At 42.4% G+C, this 15,317-nt stretch overlaps 1 protein-coding gene across 5 annotated transcripts in view; it reads right to left on the reverse strand.

Moving 5' to 3' along the window:
- INPP4A (inositol polyphosphate-4-phosphatase type I A) overlaps nucleotides 1-15,317 on the reverse strand; it is a 131,626-nt gene that overhangs the window by 88,896 nt on the left and 27,413 nt on the right. The window contains exon 1 of one of the 5 annotated variants that reach the window (XM_066619323.1): nucleotides 11,098-11,156. The exons of the other annotated variants lie outside the window; for them this stretch is intronic. The gene's annotated coding sequence lies outside the window, so the exon portion shown is untranslated. Of the gene's footprint in view, nucleotides 1-11,097; nucleotides 11,157-15,317 lie in introns of those variants that run through there. 5 annotated transcript variants of the gene reach the window in all.

A 15,317-nucleotide genomic window follows, 5' to 3' on the forward strand; every position in this document is an offset into this window, starting at 1 on the left:
AACAATGTCTTTTGGCTTTTTAAAATAATCCAATATGCTCTTCTGTGTGTTTTTCCTTCTCTGCTCAATGCTGTCTTGGAATTGCAGATGAAGAAGGGGGGAGATTCTTTGAAGCTTCAGCTTGAATCTATAAATTTTACCTAGTTAGCTTGACAACAAATTGCTGTTATCTTGATTGTGTCAAATTGGTTTATTGCTTAAGCAATTAACTACCTCTGTTTATCTATCTGGGACCTCTCTGTGTTAGGCTAGCTCTGACTCTTAAGGGTGACACAGAGTTCATTTGATTTCCCTATTTCCAAACTAATTCTTTTATTCCCTAACTTTTTACTAACTTATTTACCCATTTCCTCTACTTATTATTCTTCTCTTTTAATTTTTGTTCTTATAAAAGAGCAATTAGGAAGTATCCTTGATTCCTTCCTAACAGACTTTCCCTTGAGGACTCCCAGCTTGTAGTCCTTCCTCTAAGGCTTCTGGGTAAAATGGATCTAAACTCTTCTTGGCAACTGTGCTTGTGAACATGCTAACATACATATTTCTCTCTAACATAACATAACATTTGATTCATATAAATTCTGATATCCCAAATGCTCTCTCTCATGAGTCTTCTTTGTGAGATGTATTTGCATCTAAAATATTTTGGTTCAGCATAGTGGCTACATACAACTTGTAACTTCCAGGGCCTTCCCTCACTAGTACTTTGATTTTTACTCCTCTATTATTCTAAATTATGTGGTTATAAAAGAGGCACCCAAGATAGCTAACTAGAACTAAATTAGAAGAAACCACAAGCCCTGGGTGGAGACAGGAAGACAATAAGAACCCTTCACCACGTTTAGGGTCTAATTTAAACTGTGTACAAGACAATTAATTAACTTGCCTCAGTAGGCAAAACACTAAACGGGGATTTTAGACTTTGTGTTTTTGAAAGCAGCATCTAAAATTAGTGAACACTCTCACCTTGCAGTGATGCCTCTGAAGACTGAAACCTTGATGTGTAGACCCACTTCAAAATGCAGGAAAAAAGCCCCCCCCCCTTTTTAGGTGATCATGAACAAGATCTTGAGCACATCAAGCAAAACAAGGTAAAACACAAAATATGGCAAGCACAAGTATACTGAGCATATGTGATTAAACATCCCTTCACTTAAAAATTCATATTCTGCCTTACCATCGAAAAATCAATTCTTGAAGCAGCTTAAAATATAACCTCAGAGGAAAGGAAGGAGACATTCCAGATAACATCTCATTTTGAGACAACTTTTTCACAACTGTATAATGATAGAGTGTTGCCTGAAGGATTTTACCTTAGGCTTTGTCACTGTCTAAGTTCAGGATTTATGGCTACTACACTGATGGCAATTTCAGTTTTTTGGGAATTTGTAGAGTAATACAGGTGTCCGCCACTTGACGGGGATACGTTCTCCAATCCCTGTTGTTAGGTCATTAAGTGAACTTTCAGTCCAATCTATTGCCTTTGTTGTGTCAACAGACACTCCCAGCTAGACACTAGCTGGCTGCACAGGTTACTGAAGATAGATTGCCTCTTCTTTGCATTCAGAACCTCTCTGTTGCGTAAACACTCTGCTGCAGGCTATGGGAGACCTGATTGCCTCATTAAGAACATCTTTATTGTACTTTCACCACTGTCATATATGCGGTCCGTCGTTAAGCAAACGGTTGTTAAATGGCGCGCACCAGTACTATATAGCCCTGTATGGAGCCTCCTTCCTACCTCAGCCTGTTCTCTGCCTGAGACGAGAAGGAACTGAACTTCCTTCAGAAAAAGACTTAGCAGCAAATGAGCTTCAGACTGAAGAGGTTAATGGATCCAGCTGCCTCCTTATACACAGCAGTTGGCCTTCTAGAACAGCAACATTCAATGTTTTTCATCAGTTTTTTTGATGAGGCACACCGCACTGCCAGCTGGGGGCTCACATCCCCCGAAAGCTCTACTAATATATGAGCCTCTCCCAAATTCATGCAGCACGCCTGCAGACCATTCACAGCTCACCAATGTGCCGCAGCACAGTAGTTGAATGGTACAGCTTTAGAATATGGCAGAGTTTAGGTAAAGAATATGAACAAAGAATATCGTGCTATATAAACATGCTCAGGGTTGCAAAAGGGGGGACATAGAGGCTCCAGAGTTGAAAGGGCCTGCCACATAGCCAGAAATTACCCCTCCCTGGCAGGGGCCTAGATGCAAATAGCAAATTGGGTCCCCAAGATCCTATCAGCAGCTTTACATATAACTACAATGTGAAAAGTTTGACAGAGCTATCTAGCAAATCCAAAAGCAAATGGCACAGATTACAGCACTACAGTATCACCAACATTTTGCATCACCATTGTTTAATTAGTGTGCTTAATTAATAAATCACTGTGTTTAATTCTAAATGGCATTACCTGCAGCCTTGAAAACAGGTTTCAGTTTCTCAGCTGCTGATTCTTAGCTGAAACCAGCCCCCAGAGATAGGTAGGAGAATTATATTTCAGCCCTTCATTCAGAAGATAGCTATTCAGTAATAGTTTAATACAGAGCTTAAATACGAGCTGCTGGAATGTAACTAAGATTTTAAATGTGGTTTAAAATCATTCATAGCACAAACTCCCCTGCTGAATACAGTACACTTTTTCAAAAATCTCATTATATAGAATTAATACAAAACATACATGCACAATATATATCTATCTCAAACAACGTTAAAAAAACTAGCTAAAGCACTAACAGACTGAATAAAAACACATCCTGCGCTTTAAATTATTCTCAGCTAGTGTTGCTCTGAATTCAGGCACAAAAAACAAGCAGGAAAGGCAACAGTAGCTGGTTCAGAAATGAAAAATCATTTGGATTACTCCTTAAGCTCAGTTCTTCAAGGCAATCATGTACAGCAGCATACACACAGGGACTTCCTAAGGGCAAATAAATACTCTTAAATGCTATATACAGTATTACAGTGAGCCATGCATCATCACCGAACTGCAAGAAGTATCAAAATAAACCCTATCAGGTTTAACTCTTGAACTCCAGATCAACAGTGCCTCCCAATGGATTGAATGAATGCCACGTGCAGTAACAACACTGACACTTCTTAATAACTAGCAGCCGTCCTCCACGTTCCCTAACATGGCTGCCAAGTATTACATAACCCAGTGAATGAATCTCATTATTTTGTTTCACTAGTGCACGCCATGCAATACTGTGTAAGCCAGGGGTGCTCACACTTTTTTGGCTCGAGAGCTACTTTGAAACCCAGCAAGGCCCGGAGATCTACCAGGGGGGAAGGAAGCGTCTGACAGACACCCCCTTTAATGTATGGAGCCCCTGCTGGAGTCTAGTCAGTTTCGTCAGTTTTGTTGCTGCATGCCTGAAGAGCAGCTAAAGTGTCAGTTTCAGTGTCAGTTTAGCTAAATATGTCAGTTTCGTCTAGTCACTAGACGAAACTGACATATTAACAGTTTGGAGAGACAGGGCAGTTTGGAGAGACAGGGAGAGATCTACTCATTGTGCCTCGCGATCTACCGGTAGATCGCGATCCACCTATTGAGCATCACTGGTGTAAGCCATTTCGGGTAGTGATGAGACTGCTTAGCGAAACCGACAGCACAGTGAAGACTGGCATTTTCTGAGGAGAAGCAATTTAAGTATGAAGTCTGCTCTTTACTACGCTCTTCCTTATTTTCACTTAACAAGCGTTTTTACCTTGAGACTTCCAATTACAGTCCAGAGGCGAACCTGCTCAACTCAACCTCTGTAGGTTCAGTCCTACTCACGGTTAAAAAAAAACATTTTGGCAGAGCCATCTGCTGCAGCAGGTATTAGTACCAGTCTGCTTCGGCTGCTGTCTGCATTGCTCCATCCCAGTTCTAGCTAACAGGAGCACTGGCTGCTAGACCTAGATGGCTAGATTCAGAGTTTCCCAAAATGATAACAAGTAGCAAAACCTAAACTGAATATCCTGTGACAGCTCTCTGGATTTTTGACATTTGTAACACATTTGAAAAGGCAGTTTAAATTTGAAACCAAAGAGAACCCCTTTGAAATTTGAAATAATTGAGAGAGGCATTGTGAGCATTCTACAACAGAGAGCCTCACATTTACAATGGTTATTTATTTATGTATTTATTTAAAACATTTATACTCCGCCTTTCCAAAAGCACAAGGCAGCTTTACTAAACTTAATACATAAAACACAGCATAGAACGAATTAAAAAACTAGTTAAAATCTAGATCACTTAAAGCAGTACAGCAGAGCTATAATAATTCTAAAAACCCAATAGGTGGTGACAGGTAAAAAAATATTCAACCAACTAAAAATGCGTGAATACACAATAAAAACAGGTTCCATAAAAGACAACCGGAAGTGTTCCACACTTATCCACCCCCCCCCCCAAAAGTTAATGTAAATAAAAATGTTTTTAAGCCTCGCAGGAAACTTCCTATTGAAGGGGCAGAATTTAGATGTCCTGGTAGCAAGGTCCCTAAAAGTGGTGCCACACATAAGAAGGCCCTGTTTCTTGCCACTACACCCTCACTTCTCCCAACAGCAGCACTCTTAGCAGGGCCCTCTCTAATGACCTAAGAGAGCAGGCAGGGTTATATGGGAGGCCAGCACGTCAGCCCCCAGCAGTGGGTGGGGCAACACTCTAGGTGGTAGGCGTGGTGATCTACCATCATCCCGCCCCCACTGGTTTTTTGGCTGTACCTTTTGATAGAATAAAGATATTTCAACGTAGTTTGTTTCATCGCATTCTGCATGAAATTGCACATTGATATATAGCATGATGGTATTATTCCTCCAAACTCTGATTTTAGTGATTTTGGTCACTAGTGGTATCACCTCCCCCCAGGGTGTCAACTTACTAACACCTTATTGGAGCAGTTTTCAAACTTTTAGCACTGGGACCCACTTCTTAGAATGACAATCTGTCCAGGACCCATCATAAAGCAAATTAAAATAAATAATTATAAATAAACTAAAGTAAAATCAGTAAATAAGGGAAAGCCAGCCCTGTTCCACCAAGTGAATTTTCTCTGTAGCCTACCTGCAATAACACACCCTCAAAAAGAATCAGTAAGATTTTCACCCCTACCCAGTACCCAGTTCAATTTAAGTTCTTATATTTCAAGCATATCACTCTCAGGACCCACCTGGCTTTGCAAGTCTGAGAGCCCAATCCTATGCCTGTCTACTCAAAAGTAAGTCCAATTATAGTCAGTGAGGCTTACTCCCAGGAAAGTGTGGATAGAACTGCAGCCTAAAACAGAAAAAAATTTCACCTTACCCTGTCAAGCCTGTTCCAGTCTTTTTATGGGGGGGGGGCTGCCTTCTGGAGCATTTGTTGAGCTCCAGTTGCATCAAATCAGGACCATTCTGGTGGCCTCACATTTCCCTTTGCCTGACCTACCAAGGAGCCAAGGCATGTTTGCTTACTCGCGAGTAAACATGACCATGCGGCTTAGTTTTGCTTTCCATAGGGCTCAATACATTCGCCAGCTTGGAGGGAGGGACCTCCTTCTCGGGTGTTTTTTGGGGGTTACATTCATTGAATCAGGACCATTCTGATGTTACTGGATTCCTCTCAGCCTGCCCTTTCAGATAGACTAAGGCATGTTCACCTACTCGCAAGTAAATGCACAATACCCCTTGGTTTCACTTTCCATTGGGCTCTATGCATTTTTTGTTTTCTGGTTTTTTGCCAATAACTTTTGATGGAAAGGAGACATTTCACTCCTGTGTTTTGCATTGCATTCTGCTCGAAATTCCGCATCCAATGGTATATAACATGATGGTATTACTCCTAACCATCACGATTTTAGTGTGTCACCCTCCCAGTGCACATCACCCCCCTCATGCACGTCACCCGGTGCGGCCCGCACCCCGTAGCAACGCCACTGCTCAGAACTGCTTTTTAAAGTCACAGGACAAAACAAAATGGTTGTCAAAAATGCACAAATGTGTGTTTCATCCAGTGGCGTAGCTAGCGGGGGGCAGAGGGGCTGTCCGCCCCAGGTACCACCCTTGGGCGGATGTAACACCACAAATGCCCCAACATCGCTAACATCGTGAAACATAGGAGTAACCCCATCATGCTACATACCATTGGATGCGGAATTTCCAGCAGAATGCAATGCAAAAAACCGGATTGAAATATCTCCTTTTCATTAAAAGTTATGGCCAAAACACCGGAAACAACAAAATGCAAATGCATGGAACCCTATGGAAAATGAAACCCAGCCATATTGCGTGTTTACTCACGAGTAGGCGAACTTGCCATAGTTTGTCGGAAAGGGCAGGCTGAGAGGAATCCAATGACACCAGAATGGTTCCTATCCAGTGAAAGCAGCACCCAAAAACACCCAAGAAGTAAGTCCCTCCCTCCAAGCAGATGGATGTATTGAGCCCTATGGAAATCGAAAGTAAGCCACATGTTTGTGTTTACTTGTGAGTAAGCAAATGTGCCTTGGCTCCTGGTCAAGTCAGGTAAAGAGGAATGCTGCATGGTCCCCATCTAATGAAAGTGGAGCTCAGCAAATGCTCCAGAAGGCAGCCCCCCACAAAGAATGAACCAGAGGCTTGAGCTAGTAAGGTGGGCACTGGGGAGGGCTGAAAATCTCACTGATTTATTTGTGGAGGGGGTGTTATTGCAGGCAGCAACCCCCCCCCCCAAAGAATAAACCAGAAGCTTGAGCTGGTAAGGTGGGCACTGGTGAGGGTTGAAAATCTCACTGCTTTATCTGTGTGTGTGTGTGGGGGGTGTTAATGCAGGCAGGCTACAGACAAAATTCACTTGGTGAAACAGGGCTGGCTTCCCCTTATTTATCTGTTTTTCTTTAATTTAATTAATTATAATTATTTTATTTTGCTTGATGATGTCACTTCCAGCCCTGACATCACTTCCGGTAGTTCCTGGACAGAATGTCATTCTAAAAAGTGGGTCCCAGTGTTAAAAGTTTGAGAACCACTGCCTTAACTCAAAACAGGCCAATGAGACATGGGGTGGAGGGTGACACCCTAGTGACCCAAATTCTGGAAATTTAGGAATAATACCGTCATGTTATATACCATTTGATGCAGAATTTCACCCATTGCTTCTGGGGAAATATTCACTGCATTTATTTTTCTGGCCATTATTATTATTCATTCCATGTTATGACTATTACTATCTCTGTCTCACCTACCTCACAAGGTTGTTGTGAGGACAAAATAAGGGGAGGAACCATGTACACCACCCTGAGCTGCTTAGAAGAAGGGTGGTATACAAAGTGAATTAATTAATTAAACAATATAATTAATAATAATTAATTAAATTAATTAATTCGTATGGGGGTGACAAAAATTTATGGGCCCCGGGTGTCAAATGGCCTAGCTACGCCTCTGGTTTCATCTTTTTCATATGAACATTCTAAATATGTTGAAGATTTGATGAAAACCAAATGCTTCTTTAGAAACAAAAAGAGGACGACCCGTCTTAACCTAGTGGTACTCAAACCTTTCTGGCCCATGGCTCCCTTGACCCCCGTGGCTGTTGGCCATGACTCCCCATCATGTTCCTAAGGGCTGGAAGTGTCATCATTAAACAGGAAGTGGCCAGTAATATTAACTATATTAATATTAATTATATTAATCATATCATTAAATAAATGCAGATCTTAAAAATATATTATTAATGCACAGCAATATACATGCTTTATAAATGATCAGCTGCTGATCACTGTTGGAGACAGGATGCTGGAGTAGGTAGATTGTCTGGTCCAGGAGGACTCTTTTTTTTTTTTTTTTTTAACTTCGTAAGCATACCAATAGAATTGTTTTATCAAATGAACTTTGTGAACAACCACTCTGACCAACATCACACACACACACACCCCTGTGGACCCCAATCCAACTAGTCATTTCTCCCATTCTCCTTGGATAGGATTGAACCCTTTATTAATTTAATGAAATTAAATTTTTCCAGCAGCTGGTGGGGAAAACAAAAATAGACCATGAAAATATATCAGACCTGATAAGGATTTGGTTAGGAGGCTGATTTGTCTCCTATACTAGGAGATGCACTGCTCAAGCCTATGACTGTTTACTCAGAAGTAAGCCCCATTAGAGTCAATGGGGCTTACTCCCAGGAAAGTGTGGAAAGGATTGGGCTGGCAATCACTTCATCAATGGCTGTTAAGCATTCCCTTCAAATAGCAAGATTCATCACTTTAAAAATACAGCCTCTCCTCTTCAGTCAAACAACAAGATTTATAAATCACTTTAAAAACTGTTCCCTTTTTCTGCTCTTGGCCAAGTAAAGTATGTGCTTCTCTCCCCCCCCCCCCCTTTGTCAACTGCATGGAAACAACTTTAAGAGCCCTGGTGACTGGTTAAATAGGAAGCTGGTCAAATTTGAGGGGGGAGAGGAAAGCAGGATAGTTTGGAGATTGAAAGGGGGGAATGGAAGAGGGAGGGGGTTGAAAAGAGAGATTTCACTTTGATGAGAAGTGATCCCCTGCTGGGAAATAGGAACCAACCAGACAAGGATCAAGGCAGCAAACACAGAAGGCGATAGCCTAGGAGAGGAGGGAGAGGAAGGTGGGCAGCAGCAGCCACTCTCGCAGTCCCTCTCTGCTGGAGCAGCTGAGCACCCCCCCCCCCGTGTTTCTTCTACTTTAAAAAAAAACCACAGAAGACAGAGGGGCTCGCATTCTGCCCAGGAAAGGTGGTGTGACTGTATCGCTGCGAGAGGATATCCCGCGCCTCCCCTGTGCGTTCGTAGCGCCTCCCCAGGGAGTCGCGCCTCAGTTTGAAAAACACTGCCTTAATCATAAGGCCATAGAAAAGGAAAGAAAAATTGCTTGTAAAATAGTATGCTTTGACCACACTCAGACTAGTTCCCCACAAGGAAATCAACTGCTAAAAACACAACTGAACCTTGACTGTCTACAGCTGCATAGCCCATTCAAAGCGGTCAAGCAAAATGCCCTATATAGGCAAAATTCAGCAGTGACATAATAAATGTTTTCACTTGCAATTGGTTTTAAGCAAAAATAGATCAGTGGCACAGCCCTTGTTCTGCATGTATAAGAATCCAATTTCTGGCCTCTCTAACAAGATTTGATAGTAGGTTCTTGAGGGTCTAACTAGACAAAAAAGACATATAATTATGTCTCCCACACCTTGTTTTTTTGTTTGTTTGTTTGCTCTGTTTAGAAATAGCAACTGCAGGAAGGGCCAGGTCCACACTGGAAATGTAGCATGTGACAGCTTTGCAAACAAGTAACAGGTTCGGGGGACATATTTTCAGTGGAAAAAATGGGACAAGGGGAAAGGGCGAAGCCACCTTCCCCATACGCTCAGGTCCCAATCCATTATCCATCACTCAGCAACAGCTACTCCTCAACAAACACAAGTACTTACTTATATGTTCAATGTATCACCTAGCTTGTCCCATAAGTGGCTGGGAAGAAGACTTAGAGGTATAAGAGGTTCTGTGCTTCTCAAGAGTCAAGGAAAATCTTAATTCGTTGCTGGCAAAGGTCATCAGCACTTAGCTCTAGAAACTGTTTCCATACGTGACCAGGAACATCTGACATAAAGGTGCTTTCCTTTCTTTCCATCACCACTGAGCAACATCAATCGCTTCCCACACGCTTTTTCTCTAACACAGAATTTCCTGTAAGAAGATGTGAACTTGAAATGGGGCTGCCATCATCTTCTTCCTCCTTTCTCTAGACAAAAGCTTTTTGCTTCTTTTTTCAAGTGACACAGTGACAAGAAATTCAATAGGTACAACTTGCCCTGTGGAAACTGCACTTGTTTAATTTCTGCATGCCACATGCCTCTTAAAAACACAGTCAGGAAAAGGCATAGACACAACATTCTCATTACAAACTTAAGTTTTGGTATCAGCTCGTTTGCTTTTCCACCATGGGGCCCAGGGCCCCTGAGAAAGTCAAAGCCTATATTATCCTTTCTTCTCCCCCACCTGTCAAAACCTCCAGGGGTTCACCTTTTCAGTTTCTCTTCAGGGCAAACCATGCCTTTTGAGGCCTCTGAATATGACCTTGGGGAAAGGTTTGCTCTCAACCCCTGGTATTGTCGTCCTCCTGGGACACTCCTGAGGTCATTGTGCTGTCCCTGCAGTCTCCTAAGCACTCAATGTCCTGTCTGCCAAATAGTAGGAGTCTATTCTCATTGGCCTCATTCAGATGTTTTATCTCCCATGAATAATGGGCAGGCCTGCCTCTTTTCCCCTTAATGACCCTGCCTCAAGTTCTCCTCCTTCTCTGTCCACCTTCCCATTTCCTCCTGAACGCTGCCCTTATCTGCCCAGGTTCTTGGGCTTTGGGCTTGCACAGGCAGGGTCATTTCCGTCAGACACTGCCAGCATCCAGATTGACTGGCTGGAGATCCCAGCCCTCCTCCAAGAGATATGCTCTCCTCCCAGGTCAGCCATAGCATTAAGGCCTCAGCAGAGGTGACTGCAGGTCTGCTCAGCAATCACCTCCATAAATGATCAGGCCATGCTGTCAACTGTTTGCTAGCCTGTGGCTATTCCTTATCCTTCTGGAAGTAGACACACTGACTGATACAGCTATGTAAAGTTCACACCCAGATACAGCTATGTAAAGATTTTGCCAGTTAACTCTCAAGTTAGTAATGTTGCTAATGAAATGCCCCTTTAACTGGCAGCTTCCTCCCTGCGCCTTTCTATTACTGTAGCTAATTAGTTGTTTCCTGTTCACTCACCAAGGCATTTCTAAACTTACTATGGACAGTTCCTGTTCCCTGAAGTGGGAGAGAGGTGCATTTTAATTACCAATTTCCCCTTTGGAGCCAGAACAATTACTCATTCGTTTTTATTTTGTAGTATCACAACTACAAAATTAGTTTGGTCATGACGTCTGAACTGAACCATTGTAAGTCTAAACAAAAGTGAAAGACAATCCTAGGAGCCAATTAATTTTAAGGTCAATGACAAGCTATTGTCATCACAAAACAATTGGAATTCTATATACTGTTGAACAATGTTGTGCAGTCTTAGGCCCTCAGTTCTGTTTATTCAATGCTTTACTATACAGTACTGCTTTCTGTAAAAGTAGGTTACCTTGTATTCAGCTACTATTCTTGCAAACCTCATGCTGCAATGAGAGACCTACTGGTTGTTCATTCTATGTGGAATTCCTCAGAAGAATCCAATGTTACTCCTAGAAATAGAATGTGTAGATATCATTGTTTCCTAAAGCTCTCTGTGATACTGTGTAATATAAAGAAAAATCAGAAGCATAATATTTTGCTGTATGTTTTCATGGTAAAAATACAATCTTCACTCCAAAATTACTGTACAGCAGTACAGATTATTTCTCTACACTGCAAAATAACCCAAATAGACAAAATTTGTATCTAACAGTGCAAGCCTATATATATTTGTTCAGAAGTAAGTTCCACCATGTTCAGTGGAGTGTATTAGCAGAGAAATAAGCATGACTTTAAAAATAAAAACAGCAAGTACTCAATGACATCACTAATTCTTTGTCTTTTCATTTTTTTCTCCCCTTATTTTGCAGCAACTCATGATTTAAACTCATTAAAATGCATTTATTTTGATTCGTTACAATGAATCCCTGGTTCATATGAAGGCAACTGCTTTCAGATGAAAATCCCTGCCATATAAACCATCTATCTCTATGACAGTCCCAATGGCCTCAACAGGACTTTGTCCACCTCCTTATGTTTAAGCACCCAGGGGTGTTATATAACTTGCTCAAAAAGGAAAATACATTGCCTCAAATATACTTAGGACAGGAAAAAAATACTAATTAAAATATTAATGAAGCTTGATAGTTAAAACTTAAATTGACTTTAGATCATTTGGGAGATTATTCAAAAACTAGGTCAGCTCAAGAGAAGGAAAGTTGACATAAGTGAGAACACATTCCAAGAATTGCCACTGTTGGCTATTACATGGATGCAAACCCATGTGTCAGTTTCATGTGTCTAAATCCTATTGATTTCAAGGGGACTTTAGCACATGAATCGAGTTATGGACAAGCAGCTGTTTGGTTGTCTCAGGAATGCCAACACCAAGACCAACTGAACAGTATTTCAAAGAAATGAAGAGTTCCAATAAAACCAATGCAGGAATATTTACCACCTCATTTTAAACCAGTTTAAGCACTATACAGTAGTTTTGTGCAAAGCAAAAAACATACCCAAGTGGGTAGGAAAAGGATTGGAACACCCAGTTGTAGATTCATCTATTTCAGAGGCACCTAAGAAGCACATTAGGGCATGATGGAGTCTGCTATATGCTGGAAACAGGAAATGGATATTCAAAGTATATCTGCCTCTGAACACATAACTTCTCTTCCAAGATTTCATGGATACTATTTGATAGACAGACCTACCCTTCACAAGCTTACCTAACTCTCCGCAAGCATCAGTGTCATTATTGCATCTTGTTGCAATGAATTCCATGTTAATTATGCACTGTGTGCAGTATTTCCTCTTTTTTTTGTACTGAAACTGTAGTCAGTTTCAATGGATTACCCCAAATTCTCAGGTTTCAAAGAGAGAGTGTCACTTACTGCAAAAGTTGGGTGAATGCTACTTGCCCTTTCATCTGGGATCGGCAGCACCCCTTCACCATGTATGACTGATCACAATGACCACATTCCTGGGCTAATACCAGCCCAGCCGGTAGAGCTGCCACCACCCCTTTCTGAAAATTCCTCAGTCAGGGGAAACAAAGGAACAATGTCCCGGCTACTAGGAAAGGCCAAAGACTCGCAAGTTGCCATACCTTCTCATTCCCCAGTACTGGCAAAATACGGTAAGGTACCTGCTGCTGTTGAAGACTAGACTTAGACTGGACCACGATTCCCCCAAAACAGCAAGCACACTGCAGTGAGGTAGAGTATATAAATATAAAAAGGGGGGAAAGATAGCAGAAAATTCAAGAATATAGGATTACAGCAGGCAGATTGCAAATAACAAAGCTAACACTTCTAGCTCAAACACAGCTAATCTCAGTTCAGGAGCATAACTTCTTGAGAACATACAGAGTTCTAGGAAATCATCATCTCTCAGCATAACTTACTGCCATGCCAAGACCAGTAAATGCTCATCCTCCTCCCATCCTGAAGAACACAGCTGAAGCCAATTTCTAATTAGTGGTCCAAGCACCTTGGCATTGCAGAAATCGAAATATCTCAGTAACACAGGTACAGCATTTGACATAATTCCAACAGCTGTGTACTGTTGGACCTAGCAGAAAGGTCATAGCAATTTGATAAGCCCAACTGCTGGTCTCATGGATTTTACTGCCTTTTCTCCCAGCGGGGATAACACAGGCTTTTCTTACGAGTTAGGTTCCAAGGCACCACAAAATCATTTACACTTACTAAGGTCTATAATATCTAACTCAGGGCCCAATCCTATCCAACTTTTCAGTTCCCTTCCATTGAAGAGGCCTCTATGACTGCCTCCCCACCGCAAGATGCAGCGCAAGCTCCTTTAGCATGGCTGCATCGGTGATGGAAAACTGGATAGGATTGTGCCCTCAGACCCCTTTTCCCAAGACAGAAGCTTTCTCTCCTTCCCCCTCTCCAAATGAAACATGAATGAATCCCCCGATTTTATTAGCCCTTTGCTATGATTTCTCTGGCTTTAAAAGAATCACCAAAACTGAAAGTAAACAAACTATATGATTTACATAATTGCATTATATTTACTAATCAAAACAAAAGCGGGGAATAAAAGTAGACACCCATCTATTTCAACTGACTTCAAATGTCTCGCAACAAATAATATATCCTGCCTTCGGCTCTTGGAGGACTGGTTTTAATTACATTATATTTGGTATAACTACTGAGTTACCCAGCATAGTATAATCACATGTGCTAGAATTGCTGGCTCCAGAACATTCCACAATTGCATGTCAACAAGGGCGCAATCCTAACATGCGCTGGAACAGGCAAGCCAGGAGGCTTGCGTTGTATACAGCACAGGATTGTGGCAAGCAGCGGCTTAGCCAGAGGCAAGGGGAAACTTTTCCCCTTACCCCTGAGTAAGGGCTGCTGGCTCCAATGGGTCTCCTCAGACGTGCGCCATCTCCTGAGGTGGCACAAGTCCAAGGAGAGCAGAGCGCCTTAAAGCCGCTCCGTTCTCCCCAGGGACAGGGGTTGGGATCCGGCATAAGAACATAAGAACAGCCCCGCTGGATCAGGCCATAGGCCCATCTAGTCCAGCTTCCTGTATCTCACAGCGGCCCACCAAATGCCCCAGGGAGCACACCAGATAACAAGAGACCTCATCCTGGTGCCCTCCCTTGCATCTGGCATTCTGACATAACCCATTTCTAAAATCAGGAGGTTGCACATATACATCGTGGCTTGCACCCCATAATGGATTTTTCCTCCAGAAACTTGTCCAATCCCCTTTTAAAGGCGTCTAGGCTAGACGCCAGCACCACATCCTGTGGCAAGGAGTTCCACAGACCAACCACACGCTGAGTAAAGAAATATTTTCTTTTGTCTGTCCTAACCCGCCCAACACTCAATTTTAGTGGATGTCCCCTGGTTCTGGTATTATGTGAGAGTGTAAAGAGCATCTCCCTATCCACTCTGTCCATCCCCTGTATAATTTTGTATGTCTCAATCATGTCCCCCTTCAGGCGTCTCTTTTCTAGGCTGAAGAGGCCCAAACGCCGTAGCCTTTCCTCATAAGGAAGGTGCCCCAGCCCCGTAATCATCTTAGTCGCTCTCTTTTGCACCTTTTCCATTTCCACTATGTCTTTTTTGAGATGCGGCGACCAGAACTGGACACAATACTCCAGGTGTGGCCTTACCATCGATTTGTACAACGGCATTATAATACTAGCCGTTTTGTTCTCAATACCCTTCCTAATGATCCCAAGCATAGAATTGGCCTTCTTCACTGCCACCGCACATTGGGTCGACACTTTCATCGACCTGTCCACCACCACCCCAAGGTCTCTCTCCTGATCTGTCACAGACAGCTCAGAACCCATCAGCCTATATCTAAAGTTTTGATTTTTTGCCCCAATGTGCATGACTTTACACTTACTGACATTGAAGCGCATCTGCCATTTTGCTGCCCATTCTGCCAGTCTGGAGAGATCCTTCTGGAGCTCCTCACAATCACTTCTGGTCTTCACCACTCGGAAAAGTTTGGTGTCGTCTGCGAACTTAGCCAATTCACTGCTCAACCCTGTCTCCAGGTCATTTATGAAGAGGTTGAAAAGCACCGGTCCCAGGACAGATCCTTGGGGCACACCGCTTTTCACCTCTCTCCATTGTGAAAACT

The sequence above is a fragment of the Tiliqua scincoides genome, chromosome 3 (assembly GCF_035046505.1).
Source record: "Tiliqua scincoides isolate rTilSci1 chromosome 3, rTilSci1.hap2, whole genome shotgun sequence".
NCBI lineage: Eukaryota > Metazoa > Chordata > Lepidosauria > Squamata > Scincidae > Tiliqua > Tiliqua scincoides.